Consider the following 15,051-nt stretch of genomic DNA (forward strand, 5'->3'; position numbering starts at 1 on the left):
GCCAGGCTCTGGGCTCCAGAGCAGGAGGGACAGGGGAGCTGAGACCAGAGACCTTATGTAGCACACCATCTCTGATGACAGATGGGGAGACTGAGGCCTCAGGGAGGAAGGGACAGCTGGACCACAGAAGTGCTTCCTCACTTGCAGGGGCTGATGGCACTCCCCCAGGGGCAGGGCCTGAGGGGGAGGCTGAGTGCAGCTCAGACACAGCCTCCTGCAGCTCTGCAGGCAGGCAGCACTGAGCTTCACCAGCCCAGGGAGCCTGGTGGGGGGCTTATGCGGAGCGTCTATTCATGCATTGCTAAGATGGGCCTGACTCCCCAGCTCCCAGGGGTGGCCATGGGGCCCTCATGAGAGGAGGTTTGCCAGGTACTGAGAGCTCAGGGCCCAGTGCAGGGCTCTTGCCTCCCAACCCTCAGGATCCTGCTCCCTGGTCCCACCTCCAAGCTCACTCACTTCCAGATCATCCTCCATCCCAATGTTCAGCAGCTTCAGGTGATAGAGGAACGTGCCCAGGAAGGGGACGACACCCTGTGAAATCAGGGTTGGAGTGGTGAGATGAGTCCCACCTCTCAAGTGCCCCCATGTACCCTCCCCCAAATCCCTTCACCCCAGCCTCCTGCCCACCACAGACTCCCACAGAGAGCAGCCTAGGACCCTCAGTGGCCTGCACCCAGTTGCCCCCTCCAGAACGACCCAACTTCCCCAGTCACCTCCCAGGGGTGGCTTTTGGCAAATCCCAGAGTATGTGCTCCCTGCTCCTCCTGTCCCTAATCTATCCTGGGCCCAGCCCTTCCAGGCCTCCTCCCGGTCACTTCCAGGACAGGCATTTCAGGCTCTGGGGCTCCAGGAGCTGGGCTGGAGGAGGAGGGAACCCTCTCTTAGGGAGGCCTCAAGCCGTGAGGAGAGAGACCCTCTCCTCTAACACCTGGACCCTCCCCCTCAGGCACCTTCACATGCTGCTGCTGCCTCTCCTGGGCTCCCTGGGGATCCATCTCTAGGGTGGCCCACACAGAGGTCACCTCCTGCAGGGTCAAGGACAGGATCAGGGAGGCCATTCTCCCTTCCCAGTGTCTCGCAGGCCCCTGATCCTGGACCCCGGACATCTGGTGTCTATGGCTGTTCCCATTCCAGAGTGCTCTGATTCTAGATCACTCCCAGCTCCAACACTCCCTCCTCTGTGCCCTCAGGCCTGCCCAGGCCCCTAAGCCTCTCTCCTCATCAGGAAAGTGTGAGGAGGACTCCCATGCCTCCCAGGGTCCCCTGAGGACTCAGTGTCATCTGACTGTCACCAGTACTCTCCCCTCCCCCCTCGAGGAGGAGGAGCACAAAGCTCCTGCACATTCCTCTCCCCCTTGTACCTCATCACCCCTGTGAGGCCTGCAACACAGATCATCTCCCTCCATTTCCCAGATGAGGAGGCCGAGGCCCACAGAGGGGCAGTGACTTGCTCAGGGGCCCACAGAGGAGACCGTGCCCCCTCCCAGCCAAAGGGCCTGGCCCCCGGTCTTCACTCCTCCTCCAGACACACCTCTGACCAAGGTCCTGTCCTCTGGACTCTCGGGGTGTGTTGAGGCCCTCAGTGAGCCTGAGCCATGTATCGGGAGGCACAAGGTGTCTCGGGGTCCTATCCAAGTTGATTCTGTGTTTTCCAGCCCCCTGGGATTCTCTGACACCACTCTGGACCTGAGGCCATGCCAAAGACCTCAGCTCCCTAGGATCCCCTCAGGATGAGCCCTGCACAGAACTCCTGCTTTATTCACTCAGGAAGGGGACCCCCTTGTGCCACATCTGAGTGACAGTGTAGGGGGTGACCATGGCGCTGTGTAATGGTGACATTTGAATCCTTTTTTACTTGGAAACTTCTAATGTCCTGTCAGGAAGGTCCATTAAGAGTCTGTAAGTTCCCCGATAATTCTCATTGCAATCTGGGGCGTATCTTTGTCAACAAGGCACCGGGCGAGACTCACTGATTTGTCAGCAGTGACCACTATCTGGCTAGAGAGCACAGTCCCAGAGACCACACAGTTCTGTCCCAGATCCACCATTTGTCCCAGGGCTGGGCAGCCCCTGTGTCCACAAGGCCTGTGTGACCTCACAGTGCCCATCCCTGGGGCAGGCAGAGTGCCCTCCCCTGCGAGGTGCAGTGAAGACAGAAGAAGCAGCAGGGGACTGGCTTCCTGAGGACAGGCTGGGCTGCTTTAGGAAGAAAGGAACACCCACCCACTCCATCCACCCACCAGCCTGGAGGAAGAGGGCCAGCTGATAGGTCCGCATGGAAGCCAGAGACCTGCTCATTCTGCCAGCTCCTCACCTCCTGGAACAGTCCAGGCGACACCACTATATCCCGTGACCAAGGCCTCCTGCCCCAATCAGTCCCCACCAGCCCCAGCAGGTCACACCCCCCGCTTCCTGTCAAGCTGGACAAGACAGACCGTTATTTCTCAGGGAACTTTAAGTGAAAAACTTCCCAAAGCACATCCTGCCTGGTCCCTCCCCACCTCACCTCCCCTCCTTCCAGATCTCCAGCCTCCACTCACCTCCTTGAGCAGCTTCCTGCTCTCCCGCTGGCTTGTTTTCATCAACTTTTTAAGTTTTGTCCAGTTCTTCCTGAGGAGGGAAAAAAGGAAAGAAACACTATGGAGTGGTTTGAGGGTAAATCCCTTTTGTTTGAAAACCTAGAATATCCAGACAGCCTGGATGAGCATTTTCACTGTGTCCTCTGAGCCCTGAGGTGTCTGGGACTGGGGAGGGGTCACTCCTATTGTTACCTGGGGCCTCCATTCTCTTATCTTCTCAGCAGATGTGTTTTAAACAGTCTTAATTTCATGTGGACAGAGAGTTCTGTTGCTGAAAACACTTGAAAATCTTCAATTTGGCTCAAGCCAGGATCTCTCACTTAGGGAAACTGATTCCTGAAGCAGAACCACTGGCCTGTTTTCAGAAAGACTCCAAGCCTGCCAACCAGGTCAGACCCTATCACCAGGGTTTGCTGTCTTCCAGGAGGTCCCAACTGACTGAAGGGCAATGCCAGCCCTGTGTGGCATCTGGTCCACCCAGGTGGTGCTAGCATGGAGAGAGGCCTACCCACCTGGACACCCATCTCCGTGTCTCTTTTAAACGCTGAATGGAGGGGACCTGCAGAGCCCAGAAGATCGCATGGAGTGAGGAAAGTTTCCTCAGGCCTTGGCTTTCCTGGGGAATGGAAGAGAATGATCTGTGAGGTGGAGCTGGAGCCCTGCTTCCTCTGGCTTCTGTCGCCTCATTGACATCTCCTGTCCTGGATGAGACAGCGGCTCAGGGAACCCGGGAAAGGCACAGCTGGAACATGATGAGGAATACTTCCAGGAGGAGGATTTTAGCTCAAGGCAAGGAAGGAGCCAAGGAAGGGGTGAGCTTCCCACCACTGGGACCAGGAGTCAGGTTATCGAGGCACTGGCAGGAGGGGCCTAAGGATTGTGCAAAGGCTCAGACCACAGACTTCAAACATGAGAACTGAGAAAGGAGAAAGGGCAGCTCCCCTGACTCCAGAGAGGGGCTCTCAGGGGCTCCCACATCTTACCCTGGCCATGTGGATTCAGAGCTCCACCACCCTGGCCCTGTCCTGGACTGTCATGCTCGTGTCCCCAATGCAGGTGGTGACGACACATTCGACCATTCTATTAAAGTGGGTCGTGTTGGCATGGATGGTGGGTGCCAGGTGCTCATTACCCCTGTTGTCACACTGGGACCAGATGGAGTCCAGGAAGTCGTGGGGCATCACTTTCTTGAAGAGATCCTGGGCAGGCCAAGGAGTGTCACCCAGCCCTGCCACAGCCCAGCTCAGTGTCCACATCCCCCAGTCCCAGGCCGGGTCAGAGGTCAAAGCTGGAGCTCAGGAAGCTGATAATGAGGCCTGAGACTTGTGGGAGTCCCTGGGTGTTGCCTGTGTCCCCTGAGGGCACCCAGCACAGGATGACCCAGGACACGATACTGTGGTGCAGGGAAGTGGTATTTGCTCGCTGCCCAGTCTCACTTCGTCCAAGCACCAGAACTCGGCTCCTGCTTGACCGTCTCTAGGGGCATCTCCCACCCATTCTGACCATCCTAGGATCTGTCTCCTCTTTCAGGTGCACATTTCCCCAAGGCAGCAACAACCACAGGCTTTGTTTGTCTGCCTTGTAGTCATGTACACATGAGGTGCCTAATTAGTGCTGAGGCTGTTGAGGCCTCCTGGGCAAATGAGTGAACTACCCAGGACGAGACAGCACTTCAGTGTGCTCCGCTCCCCCACCAAAGTGCAGACTCTGCCCAATGTCCTCTCTGCTTCACCTCGTCCATCTGCACAGCCACTCTGCAAGGCAGCTGCTCTCAGTGTCCAGCTCTACTGTCCACATGAGCACAGCAAAAACTTGGGAGTTAAGAAGTCTGCTCAGGTCACATGAGGGTAAGCAGGGAAGCTGGACCGAGATCATGGGATTCTGGATCAGGAAATGTCAGGTGTGGGACAGCTCATGGCACAGCAAAGGCCGACGCCACCTGCCCTGAGAGCCCCGCTGCTCACCACATCCATCAGTGTCAACTGCTCTGCCACCAGCCGGGGAGGGAACTCCAAGAAGTCAGGCTTCTCCTCCCTCAACAGGTTCTTGCTGGTCACATCACAGGGGCAGGCGGGCTCTGGGGCTGGATCTGGCTCTGCTGTTATTTCTCCAGGTGGAAGGAGGATTCTCCCTGAAGCCAATGGTCCAGCTGGCTCCAGCTCAGGAGCTGGCACTGGGGCTGGAGCTGATGTTTGTGGTGGCTCTGGCCCTGGAGGGACTGATGGAGGTGACACTGGCTCCAGCTCTGGCACAGGTGGTGGAACTAGAGATTGAGCTGGATCTAGCCGTGGAGCTGACCCTTGCTCTGGCTCTGGAGCTGGAGGGAGCTCTGGAGATGGTACTGCAGCAGGAGAAAGAAACAATGTCACTCAAGTAGTTGACTTCCCCGGTCCCTGTTACAGGCAGGAAAGACCCCATTGCCTTTAAGGGAAACTAGACTTTGAAGACCCTGCAAATCATCTTCCCAGACTGCAGTCTGCTCACCTTCCAGATCTGCCTCAATGGGCCTTGGATACTCGAGCTGGACCTGGAGAAAAGTAGGCATGGAGACCCAGCTCCGAGCCAGGCAAGCTGAGATGCAGAGATGTTAGCTTCATCCTGAAGCAGGGAAAGTGCAGGCGTTCTCAGAAATCCTGCCCTGGGTCCAGGCAGGTTCCCACCAGAGAAGAGATGGCACTAGGGGAGGCAATTTGGCAACAGAGTCAGAGGCCTGGCCTTTCCCTCCACACTTCTCACGCAAGGCACCGATGCCTGCCCCTTCCCATCCTGGCAATGAGCCCCTGCTCATCCAGCACGTTGAACACAGAGCCTGTCGTGACTCTTCCTGCTGATACTCTTCTCCTGAAGGGCCGGGACACAGCCCAGCCCAACCCTCCATGTACTTGTGCAACGGGATTGAGCAGAGGCCGGTTTTTGAGCGGGTTGCTCACAGACCTCCTGTCTTGGGCCTGGAGGTGGTGGTCAGAAGAGGTGGATATGGAGAAGAGGAGACAGATTAAGATGGGTCTGTGATGAGAATGGGTCTCTTGGAGACAACTCAGCCTAGCCACCCCTATGCTTCCCAGGGATCCTGGAACCCATCCATAGCACTTTGACTCCTGTCTTCCTGGAGTGGAAGCCACCAGACCTCAGCCTTCCCTTGGGAATCAAAAGATGTGTGAGACGCAAGGTTCTGACAGGCCCGCCCCAGCCCCAGCCCCCATCTCTCCCTCCACACCTTGTTCTGTAGAGACAGGAAGCCCTTCTTCTGGACCCAAAGACCACTCACTTTTTCAGATGGGCCTGTGCTCTGCCCTCCTGGCTGGAATAAGGGAAGATTCCTCCAGCTATAAAGAAGGCTATCACGGCATCACTTGGGATGTACCATGGAAGACAGGACCTGCAAAAGATGTCTAATGTCACTGTCTGACTCTCAGATGACAACTGAGGCACAGCGATTGTGTCTCCTTCATTCACTGACTTTACTAAGTGTCTCCAAAAGTCCTGCATGTAGTAGGTGCTTAATCTACACACGTGAATGAATGAAGTCCAGCCAGACCATCCCAGACACTTGAGTGGGCCTAGGACCTCTCTGCTGCCCCAGAGATCCTTAATTGGCTACCCCAAGGAAAAGGATCAGGACCAGCTGGATGGAATCTCAACTCCTTGACAGGGTGCTTACCACGTGTTTTTCCACACGCAGAAAGGCCACATTCTAGAGATCAGTGAGGCAGACTACTTTTCACGGTGAAAAGAAAAATAAACACCATGGACAACCACAGCACGTCCACAGCCCTCTACGCAGATCCAGGCACCAGGTAAGCACCTGCCATTCCTGATCCCATTAGTCCCTACAAGATCACCATGAAATTTATCCTCCCCCCCCACTTTTCAGAAGAGCAAACTGAGGCTCAGAGAGATGTGAGGATTTTCCCAAAGTACACAGCTGGCAGTGGGCAGAGTCACCACTGTGCTGAGGAGGGAGTGGCTACTCACCTAGTAAACAGCTGGTCCAGGACCCGGTAGGATGTGTCTAAGGCCGAGTAGTTGATCATGAAGGTGGTGAAGCTGGACGTGTTCCTACTCAGGAAAGCTTGTGCCATGGACTCTGTCAGATTCTCCATCATGCCTACCTGGAGGGCACGCATCCTGCAGGCCTCATTTAAATTCACAGTGAACTCATCCTTACACTGGGAGAGAGGAGGAGGGACATACAGTCAGTGATATCTCAGTGAACCACCAGGAGGACTGAGGTGACTTTCTACCCTCCTGTGTAGCTGGTAGGGAGGAGTGGAGGTCCAGATTCCTTTGACAGTGGGACTGTGGGGTACTCTAGTGAGAAAATTCTGGAAATGGGGAGTCCAGAGGGTTCTCAGATTTGAGTCTGCATTCTAGTACTGCCTTGGTCATCTCAGAGTCCTGCGTGTGAAGACCCGTCTGCACCCACACTCACCTCTAACCAGCCCTGGTCATTGATGGACTGGTGCAGTTGTGTTCTCTCCAGGGAGAGGGTGAACTGGAAACCATCCACCAGCTCCTCGACCATCTCTTGGGTGCAGCTCTGCAGTGACAGTGCCCAGCAGTCAGGCCAGGAGGGATCAGGGGCCTGCCTGGAGTTTGCCACAGGGGGAAACACCCCCACAGATCAGGCACAGAGGGGAATCTGCATAGACTCCACCAGGGAAGGAATGCGAGGACACTTTGAGGGCCCGGGATTCACATGCAGATAGTTGGTCCCCACCACTCACCTTCCTCTCCTGCAACAAAGGTCTTGAGTATGAACATGACACACTGCTCGACTCCCACCATCTAGCTTCCTGTTCCTGCCCAGGCTGGGTCCTCCTCATCCCCAGCTTCCCTAACTCCACCTCCCCCCCTGCCCACACACACACACAATGAGCGTCAAGGGGTGTGGGGCTGTCCTTCTGGGATCACAGTTCTGGCCTGACTTAGAGTGGCCTGCCCTGGCCCACACTGATCCCTGATGGTTCCTCCTGCCAAAAGGCCACAGACATTCGAGGTGAGGGCTGAGCCAATGTTTAAAGTGACTTAACATGCTCTCATTCTGGGTTTTCTGGGGGCCAGAGCTTCGGAAAGTCACGGGACAACATGAGAACGTCCTGCTGTATAGAGTGTCTCCACTCAAATGACTGGACAGGAGGCTATGATTACAATGTGGATGCCTGGTAACCAGAGTTTTAAGTTCTGTTGGGGGCTGTCACCAAGGAAATGAGGTCATTTCTTCAAGGTTCCAATACTTGGCCCCTTCATTCAATCAGACCCACCCAAAGCCCCTCTAGGCTGTTGGGTGCTCTCCCTCCTTGCTCGTGTCCTCTCCATCACTGTACACAAATACCCATCACCACTCTCCCCACAGCTCCTTGGGAGTGGATCCAGGGGCCCAGCTTTGAGGAGACAGAGCTGAAGTCAGACCTCTTTTCTCCTACCAATTCTGTGTCCTGGAAAAGCTGCTGTGCCTCTCAAGATCTCCCCAGTCTCCCAAGCTGCACAATGAGGATTGGGCTAAAAACAGCTTCCTAGGGACCTTGTTAGGGTACATGTGATAATACGTACAACACCTGAGGGCTGGTGTCACAAGTGTCTAATGTACACACTTAGAGATGGAGGAAGTACAAGAAGGAGTAGGACATCACATAGAATACCAGTCAGAACTTCTCTGGGTTCCAGATGTGTGATCTCGGGAAAGTCACTGCCCCTCTGGGCCTCATTTTCAGATCTGCATCCTGAAGGAGTTGAAATTAGAGGAAATTCAGACATTGTGATCCACTGGCATTAACCCTTCCACGGTCCCCTGTTTTACTCAGAATCATTCCCAAGTGCCTCACGTTGGCCTATTTGGTGGGCAGCCTCCACAATGGTCCCAATGCTCCCTGCCTCCTGAAGTGCACAGCCTTTTGTCATCACTAAGTGGTCAGTATCTGGCTTCTGAACAACAGAACACAACCAAGGTGATGGGGTGTCACTTCCAAGTTTTAATTACAAAATATCTGTCATTTCCTGCTTACTGGCTTACTTGGGTTCCCTATTTACCTCCCTCCTTCTGTTTCCATCTCTCTCTCTCTCTCTCTCTCTCTCTCTCTCGCTCTCTCTCGCTCTTACTCTCACTCTCGCTCTCTATCAAATCAGCAGAACTGGGAATGCAAGTGCTGATGTTTTCAGTTGCACTATGTATAGGCTCCATAGGAGAGAACTGAGAGAGTGTCCAGCCAACAGACAGACAGGAGCTCAGACTCTCAGTCCAAGTGGATCCTGACAAAACCCATGTGAGTGATCTTGGGTGGGAATCCTCCCCCATTTGAGCCCTGTTGTTACCACAACCCTGCTTCACAGAGACTTTGAGGCAGAGGCACCCAGCTAAGCCATGCCAGATGCTTGGCTCACAGAAATTATGAGATGTTATATATTTGTACTGTATAGCTGGTAGGTTTTGGAGCAACGTTGTCACAGAGGAACAGAAAGTAACAGTCTACCATGTCCCAGGATCCAGCCTGATCACCCTCCTCTCTCCCCTCACTCTCTCTTCTCAGGCTCCCTCCAGCCACACTGGCCACATTTCTGACCTGCCCTAGTCAAACTCGCTTCTTCATGTGAGTCTCTGCATCAGGGAGCCTTCTCCTTGACACACTAACTCTTCCCAGACATACGCAGGGGTGCATACACTTGTCATTCTGGTCACAGCAAAGGTCTGAAATGCCTCAGAGAGGCCTTTCAGAACCTCCTAGCACAGTCGCTACCATCACAGATCTTACATCCAGAAGAGCATTACATGATTTCCTCCTCCTTCCTCCCATTGAGATAAAATGAGTGCACAGGGAAGGGCTGCCTGCTTTGGCTGATGCAGAGGCAACTCCTTCTGGTTATAGCAGGCACACGACTGTCTCTTCCAGGCCGAATTTTTCCCAACATGAGTCCATTGTTTAAGGAAACCGTCATTCCCTCTCTTTCATGGGTCTGGTTTCCCCAAGAACACAGTGAACCAGCCCCTCTCCCTGTGCTGCATCACCATAAACCCACAGCCAGAAGATAAGCACCAGGTTAAAACACCACCAGATCTTGTATTCAGTCACTGCTGAGACCCTCCCATCAATGTTGTCACTCAATGGTGACTCCTGAGGACACATTTCCCCTGAGATCCAGTCCCAGCCTGTACTCAGCTTCTTACAGTAACACTGAGATTTACTCAGAGTCCTCCCAACCTGGGCAAGAAACATTCTGAAATGTTCTCTGTATTAATTTTCAGGGACTGGGGACATTGGTAGATGTAATTTGAGTGTGTATGTGCAGTAGTTTCTACGCAGGTATTCTATTTTTCAGACACAGATAAAATAGTGGGGCTAATCAATTTACAAAGAAAATGAATAACTGTTCAAATTTTTTCATGATGTGAAGTCTTTAGAGAGTAAATGTCGTGGTTAAGAGCACAGAGTATGGAGCTAACTCCTCATGTACATATTCCAGCTCAATCCCTTACTAGATGTTTGTATTGACTGAGTTATTTACCTGATTGGTGCTTCTGATTCTTCATCACTCAATTGGCAATAATGATCAGCATACTTACTTTGTAGGTTTATGGAGAGTATTAAAGGAGTTAATGTTTGAAAAATGTTTGGAACACCTAGTGTATTGCCAGCATTGTGCCTATATATTAGAAAGTCTTCTGACACTGCTTGTGAGCCCCAAAGGGTGAGACTGTTGCCTGGATGTATGTAGAATGCACTCCATGACATACGATGAATAAATGAGTGAACAACATTGGCGAATGCATTACCAATGTCACCTATGTCACACTACAAGCATTCCCAAGCCGAACCACAGGCAGACATTCCTGCTCTGTCCTGCATCACATTCCCTGGAGGAATCACTGGGGCTTCTTGGACCCTGGTAACCGTGCCCACTAAAGGTTCTTTTCTGTCAGCAAATCCCAGTCTTTGTCCAATTGCTGCAGCTCACAAGGTCTGCGCTCTGATCCTTGTCTTCACTGGAGGGAGAAGTGCCATCCTCAGAGCTGGGCACACACAGACCCTGAGCCTTGGAGAAAATGATTCCCTCGCCCTGGGGCAGGTAGAAGAGCACAGGGACAGAGTGGGATATGGGGAAAATCCTCCAGGTGTTGTCAGAAGAGATGGAGGCAGGGGATGTGTCAGCAAGGACTGGTCTGGTTGGTGGGCCTTGGTGGTTACGTAGTAGGTGGGGCTGGGAAGTTTCGTAGGTTCTAGTATAATACAATCAATATGACGGTCATGAAATCAGAATCAGCCTAATTAAGGCCAAATTAACCCAATGTCAGCTGTTCCCTGACTCTCTAATCCAGTAGTGTTCTATCATCTCCTTTTCATTGATTGGCTAGAGTAATTATACTTTACATAGCCTGTCTATTTTTACATAGTAAAGAAAAAGTGAGTTTTAAAACAACCCTCCTTGGAAAAGTCTCCCTAACATATTGAATTAATAACAGAAGCCACAACAGGAAATTCACCACATATCTTGAGCTTTAGTCTCTGGTTTTAGATCTTCCTAACTGGTAAATTACCTTGACTTCTGCCTTCTTTCTTGATATTAGTCCACTTAGGACTAAGTAGGAGTGCAACCTCATGCCATGTGAGAAGTGGTGACTCTAGGAAGACCTTAGTTTCATTCTGTCAGTGTGTGTGTGTGTGTGTGTGTGTGTGTGTGTGTATGACAGTTTTTGCAGCATCTTGCAGTGTGGGCCAGTGTAGACGCCTTTTCTAGGGAAAAAAATTTCCCTAACCACTTTCTCTAGTATTTATTTTCATTGATGGCTTCATCGGCACTGTCCAATAGTAACATTAAGCACTGTATATTATAGAATTTATTTTTTTTCTTAGTAGCCACATTTTAAAAAATGAAAGCAAACAAGTGAAACTAATTTTAATAGTATATTTTAACACACTATAACCAAGATATCATCAATGTGGGTGCAGTCTATACAAAACTTAATAATGAGAGAGTTTACATTTTTTTCCTGGGTTCCATAAATCCAGTGTGTACTTCCCACTTACAGCACATTCTCCATTTGTAAGTTGAGTTTTTTCAGACATAGATTCTCTGTACTGAGATTTAATGTTCACATTTGTCAAATAAGAGTCACTAGGAGTGGGGTGGATGATAATTTCACTACTGATTTAAGCTCTAAGGGAGCTATGAACACCAACTAGTCAATGGGTTAATCAAATGAATAGTCATATAGTACAGAAGAATACTATGATTGGGATTTAGAAAAAGACTGGGGAAAGTGGGTCCTGACAGGGAGCACCAGGGATTTTGTTGTTGAGAGTGACAAGGACAAAAAGAGAATAAAGTCATACTCATAAGTGTCTAACAACATGGGGGAGAAGAAATGGTCTGCCGTAGTCCCGAGTTTTGATCTCGAGCTTTCTGTTCTTGACCCAAATCTCTTTGATGATGTCCCAGGACACAGGTCAGATTAATCCCCACAGGGAGAGAGGGAGGGTAGAAGTACAAGGCATATGACATAATTGTCCTGGGAAGGCAGGCTTCATTTATCACTGTGATCCACATTCCCAATTTATTTTTATAGGGTAAGAGGAAAAGAAGTATGATGGTCAAATCATCACAGAAGAAGAGACATGATTGTGGACACCAATCCAACCCAAGCCTGGTTTGAGCATCTCTTTCCCTTTGAGGATGTCCAGTTACATATTCAAGAGGCCAGTTACTAGAATCACATCCTATTCTGGCAAAGATGTCAGTTGCCATCCAGGGGAGGAAACCTTGGAGCAGCCCCAGCAACTCTGCTGGCAGAAGAGACTGCAACGTCTCCAGGACTGCAGAGTGCAGAAGAACCATTAAGTCCTTTGGACCTTGCCAAAGCCCTGCTGAATCTTGCACCTAGTTGCATAGGTGCATTCCTGCCAGGTGTGCTCACAGGTGCTCCGAACTACAGTCTCATGCCCACCCCTGCCTGGTCTTCAGATTCAGCAGAGACGATCCCAGCAGCTGGTCTGTACATCCCACAGCTCCTTTGCAAACAACTTCAGGTGACTCAGGAAGATATCAGGAGACAAGAAGGGAAAGTGAAGAGGGCAAGAGAGAGACTGGCGGTAGCACTGATGCAGACAGACTCATTAGCGAGGCAGGGAGAGTGAGGGGCCAAGAAGGACGTCCCGACAAACGTGATGATAAAAGACAAGACGGTGCAGATGACATGGAGCTCACACTACATCAATGCCTCTGCAGGGGTCATTAGGTTTTCTTGCTTTGAGCTCTTGAAACTTTAATATATACCAATACTTTTCTTTTCATTGACTCCTTTGCAAGACAGAGAAGATACGGACAGTGATCCTTCTGAGGTGGGAGATTGAGTTTCAGGTGAGGAGAGAAAGGAGATCTTTTCTTCCTTTCCTTTCCTGAGTGTTATGTATTTGTATTTTAAGAGCAACAGAGAGTTATCACAGTCAGGGGATTCTTTAGAGTTTTGCCCTCACAGTCACAGAGAAAAGATACCTAGTCCAAATGGATTGTCCTTTTTGTGTAATGTTGCAATAGATTCCAACATAACATTTCACTAAAGAGCTGTTATATATGTCTTCTCAAAAAAGACCCCTACTTCTGGGTCTCTATTTTTCTGGCATTTGTTGCATGTTGAATCACTAGTTGCATACAATGAAATACTGGATTTTCCATTTTTTTAGATTTATATGTGTTGGAAATTTGATTCATGAAAATTGATATGCCATTGCGGTATCATGCTGTCAGAAGAACGACTGTTTTCAGCATCACAAGTCTCACAATAAGCCAGTGTGTTGGGATTTGTCTATTTGTCTGATCGAGTATGTTGCACTCTTCAAATCCTCTTTATCGTTACTTACTTTTGTCCCTCAGAGTTATCAGTTTCTGAGAGCAATGTGTTAAACAATAATAGAGTATCTTAGTATTTATATCTTCCCTAAAAAATGAGTTATTTTTTACCTAAATCTTCTCTCCTCTATTCTCCCATGTGGTAATCATCTGGAATATTAGTTCGAATGTGTTTTTAATGTTTTGTTTTAAAACTAATACTAAATTAGACAGACGGTATTTTCCTTTCCTCATGACTCCTGTTATGTTTTCTTGGGTTCACATTTCTTCTTTCTGATGTACATTCTTTACCTGTTCTTTCACTGCAGGCCTGTGGGAGGTCAACTTTGAGTCTGTTTGTAAGTCAGAAAACGTCTTTTTTTCTTTGACACATATTTAGGTTTAATTTAGGTTTGTAGTAATTGTTTTCCTTCTTTGTCAAGTTATTTAATATTTCTGAGCTTCCACATCTTTAACTTAAAATGGGAATAAAACCCTAAATATTGTGACCGTAACTGAGATAATACACGCAGAGCTTGCCAGTCATGTTGCTTAGGAGAAATTAAATAGTAAATAATGATAACGATTATTAACCATTATAATGATATTATAATAATGTAATATATAACAATAATATATTAATATATAATAATTATACATTAATTTATAATAATAATGTACAGTGTATAATGTATGCAATGTATAATAACACATTTATATTATTAATCATTTTAATCTTCTGAGTGTGAATTCTCAGAGAAGCACTGCTTAAGATTGAGAATGTGAAACTCACACACAAAAAGTCTGAGAGAGTGCCATGACTTTAATTCTCTGCCCTTTAGTATCGTCAGCTGTGGTCGTCTGCACAGTGTGTACAGATAATGTAATCTGTTCCCACAGACCCACGGCAGAACAGCGCAGCCTGCCTCATTCCTGGGATGCTCTGTGCTGCTTGTTGGGGAACCTCTGTTTTAAGGCTAGATGGACTCTGTACAGATAAAGATGAAAAAAGACTCTTTCTTTTCCCTCAGATTTCTCCTGCTGAGTATTATTCACTTTTACATCCAGAGCAGATACTCTCTTCCCAGAGCCTTGGTGTTTCTCTGGGATTCAGGATTCCCAGACACCTAGTCATTTCAGCTCCCAAGGCCCAAGGTGACTGCAGAGTCATGTCTCACCCACTCTTCCCATCTTGGCCTGTTTCCAGTCATGGAGGACCCATGAGTGGGGAGAGGAGCCATTGAGGGAGATTGATCTGGAAGTCCTGATGAATCTGAGCTTCAGAGAATGAAGCAGAAAAGGGGAACCTGAGACTGCCAGGCCTTCAGTAGGGGAGAAATATAGAGGAACTTAGAAGGGTGTGATGGCTGCACAGAGTGAAGGGGAGGGTTGTCCCAATTTCCCTAAGAAGGAAAACCTTGCACTGAAGTGGGGATTCGATTTTACATGATGGCAACGTCTGTGCTGTTTTCACCAATTCTGGTGTCCCTGAGGGATGAACTGGTGTGACACCACAGGACAGAAGTTGAAGTCACTTTCAGGACTTAAGGAATGTGAAACCTTTCAGCTTAGACCCCTGTGAGCCAGTCAGGGGCCAAGTCTAGAAAAGCTCGGATCCTGTGGCCATCCAATATGGTTGTGCTCTGTTCCAGCC

The sequence above is a fragment of the Diceros bicornis genome, assembly GCF_020826845.1.
Source record: "Diceros bicornis minor isolate mBicDic1 chromosome 1 unlocalized genomic scaffold, mDicBic1.mat.cur SUPER_1_unloc_3, whole genome shotgun sequence".
Taxonomy (NCBI): Eukaryota; Metazoa; Chordata; class Mammalia; order Perissodactyla; family Rhinocerotidae; genus Diceros; species Diceros bicornis.